This window comes from Silene latifolia, chromosome 11 (assembly GCF_048544455.1).
Source record: "Silene latifolia isolate original U9 population chromosome 11, ASM4854445v1, whole genome shotgun sequence".
Lineage (NCBI taxonomy): Eukaryota > Viridiplantae > Streptophyta > Magnoliopsida > Caryophyllales > Caryophyllaceae > Silene > Silene latifolia.
In genome coordinates, this window is record NC_133536.1 from 103,888,645 (window position 1) to 103,892,394 (window position 3,750).

At 38.3% G+C, this 3,750-nt stretch overlaps 1 non-coding gene across 1 annotated transcript; it reads left to right on the top strand.

Moving 5' to 3' along the window:
* Positions 1-505: 505 nt before the first annotated feature.
* Positions 506-613, top strand: LOC141616476 (small nucleolar RNA R71). Its single transcript, XR_012530823.1, has one exon. It is a non-coding gene; the product is annotated as a small nucleolar RNA R71 (small nucleolar RNA).
* The last annotated feature ends 3,137 nt before the right edge of the window (positions 614-3,750 follow it).

Sequence of the window (3,750 nt, forward strand, 5' to 3'; positions counted from 1 at the left end):
TGGTTGAGGATTAAGCACATTGTTGCTTCGATAAGACATATTGGGGTGGAATCTTGTATTCGGGTTGTATGTATTAGAAAATGTACCAGGTGGATAAGAACTTTGTCTTAAAGCTTGAAAAACATTTACCTCTTCAATTGGTGCTTGGCAATGAGCGGTGTAATGACCCGCACCTTCGCAACCGTCACAAACAATGATTTGACTTGTTGAAGACACGGCATTGAGTTTTTGTAGGGAATCTCTAACATCTCTTTCCGCCAATTGTTGTTGGAGTAAGGCAATTTGAGCTAGCAAGACGGAATTGTCGGAGGATTCTTCTTTACCTTTGAGTGGCACACTTCAGGAATTGACATACTGTGCATCATGGACCGCCATAGATTCGATCGTTGCATGAGCAATATCGGTGTTAATTTGATCAAACCGCCTATTGTTGGCGGAATCAAGAATCCTTCGGGACTCGGCACAACATCCATTATAGAATGTTATAGCTAGAAACCAATCATCTAGCCTATGATGTGGGCATTGTCTTTGTAAATCCTTGTACCTCTCCCAAGCTTCATATAAGCTCTCAAGAGCTTGTTGACGGAATCCGGTGATTTGGCTCCTCAAAGTTTGAGTTTTCTCCGGTGGAAAAAACTTTTGATAGAAAGCAAGAGCCAATGACTCCCAATTGGTGATTCTCATGGCGGTGCGGTCAAGGCTATTGATCCAAAGCTTGGCGTTGTCCTTCAAAGAGAAAGGGAAAAGTATTTCCCTTGTTTGGGCTTGAGTGACGCCCGTTTGACGGATCATGGAGATATAATCACAGAAATTTTTCACATGAAAATTGGGATCCTCCAAAGGACTTCCCCCAAATTGCTTCCTCTCCACAAGGCTAATGAAAGCCGGTTTGACCTCGAAGTCCGGCGCGGTAATTTGAGTAGTTGTGATACCGGCCGGAAGCATGGCCGCGGTGGGCTTTGAGTGATTCGAAAGTTTCACCATCTTTTTAGTAGAAGATGGTGGTGGTGGTGGAGATGATGAACTTGAAACCTCCTCCTCTTCAAGAACTTTTAGATCGTCTAAGTAAGACTTTCTAGCACTTTCAACTTGCACGGGAGAAGCGGCTTCTATCACTTCTTTCCAAAATGTCGTCTACTCCTAAAGGTTTTCTCGGGATCGGAATCCGGTGAAAATAATTCTCCACTACGAGAGGACCTGGGCATAAGACAACAATTTCTAGAAAATGATAAGTAACGGTATCAAGGAACAAGTGTTCCTCAAGACAAAAGAAAACTAGATAAAAATCGACAATTCAAAACGCAATAAAAATGTGCTCCCCGGCAACGGCGCCAAAATTTGATAGGCTTATCGTGTACCTATGCAAATATAATTACCCTAGACACAAATTAATGTAGTAATAGGGGTCGAACACAAGGAGACAGGAATTGCGTTGTGAAATGCTATGGAAAGATTCTTATCAAGGTCAATTTCGTTTTGTTTGTTTGTTGTTGGTTTGAAGACTAACAATTATAAAAATGTAAACTATATGATAAAAGGGAGCCTAGGGGAGTCGGGTTGCATATGCAAAGGTAAATATACGATCATGTTAAACTCGGTAATAATAACATTGTCAATTGTTTAGGCTTAGAGACACCCACCTTACGGTATTAGTGTCAACCATAGACCGGGTCCTAGAGAAACTCTCGTCCATGACTAGGTCGTCCTACTAGACATGCTTAGTCTAATTCAATTCCATGCCTCTCGACTTTTAGAACGAATAAACAAACTTAATCGATGAATAAGGGCTTTTAAACATAGATTAAACGTGACGTTGCAAACATGTGATAGAAACAATTAGACAATATTATATCAACCTAATTTAACATTTTATATATTTGATTTTGCATGGCTTCCCTAGCCCCTAGACTAAGGAATTTAGCTACTCATAATGCAATGTAAACTATAAGCTTTGTTCTAAGAAATGCTAAACATGATTGTAGAAATTATAAAAACTAAATGATATAACATGAAATAAGAATGATATTAGTGTGATATGAATAAAGTACTAATGATAAACTATGCTTAAACTAAATAGAAATGTAAAATCGTAAACTAGAAATAGAAATACCGTTGTGGAAATGAACTTGTATGGAAGAAACAAAGTAGAACCAAATGCTTGAAATATATTAAGAACCAAATGTTTGATAACTACAAGCTTGACAATATTGAAAACAAATATGAAAACTTATGAGAGAAATATTGCTTAAGGCTATTATAGAGTGTATGAGACGTAAGAATAAGATGACCCTAATGACGGATTAAGACCCCTATTTATAAGAAAATAGGGGCATAACATAAAAGGGCTAGAGAGGGTCAACCCCGATCGGGGTTGCCAGCCCCGATCGGGGGCGTGGTTATCCGGCTATTTTTCTTAATTACTTGAGGAATCTCTATGCTCGTGCTTTAATGCTCCTTAATCACCCGGTAATACTTCACATTCTTAGCATCCAAAGCTCCTTAGCATCCACTGCTTTCACTCTAATTTGGACTTTCATTTTCGGGCTTGACTTTGCTTTTGACTTCAATTGTAATTATTACTCCAATCCATCAAATCTTCATGCAAAAACCCATGCAACTTCATACACTTAGTCCAATACTTGGTCTTGCTTAGCCATTGCACTCTAGCTTTCATTTTTGTTAAATTTTAACTCCTAAAAGCTTAAACTCCTACAAAACATGTGGAAACAAGCAATTGCAACTAGAATAACAAATATTAGCTCAAAACACTATGATAAGTGCTAAATGACATGTAAAATGGAGCTATTAAAGGGGGTAAAACAATACAAATTATGCACTTATCAAACTCCCCCAAGCTAAACCCTTGCTTGTCCCTAAGCAAGAAAATATATCCCATCAATTGCAATATCCCAAAACAAGCTAAGCATAATGATTTAAAACCCGAAACAACATGGGCAAAGGAATAAAACAAAACATGGATAAGATTTACATGACAGCGTAGCATGGAAAACTTGAAATGAACCTTTAAGCTCTTGCATGATCTTTCGACTTATGGACTCTCACGGTGCACTCAAACTCTTTTATATGTGAAAGAACAATTTTGTGAATAAACACTCAACTATCCTCGACTTATAATAATGTGCCCGCAATCTAATATGGTAATCAATCAAAACTAGTAAGGTAAAACAATCAAATGCAAGAATGATAAAGAAGCCAAATGGGTAGGAAGAAGGCAATATGTAATGGGTAAGAAGGGGGAACAAATGAATTATGGATTGTGGAGCTAATGTCAAGCTAGCAACAACCAAAATGTAAGGGTGCTCAATCCCAATTCTAACCCAATTTGCAATTCAAATCATAAGTAAACTCTCCAAAATACGTGAATAATGCATGAGAGTTTCTTACATCAACTTTTCTTCTCTTTTTCTTTTCAATTCATACTTCTTTTTTTTCATTTCATTTTAATGCTTTTTTTTTTCTTTTTCAACTTTTTTTTCTTATTCCTCAATTCATCATTTTTTTTGTTTCATCCTTCTTTTTCATTTTTTTTCATCTTGAGCATTAAGACCAGCCTAGCTGGTCTCCCTCTACAGTGCTCGCGAGGCGGGGGAGCGATCGGCTGCTTCTCCGTCACGGAGGTAGGCTCAGGTAGGTCTAGGAGGATGGTGGGATCGATCAAGTAAAACTAAGGCTCAAGTTCCGGTTTCCTACTCCCCGGGTCATACTCTGCTAGATGGTCCACCACGGGAA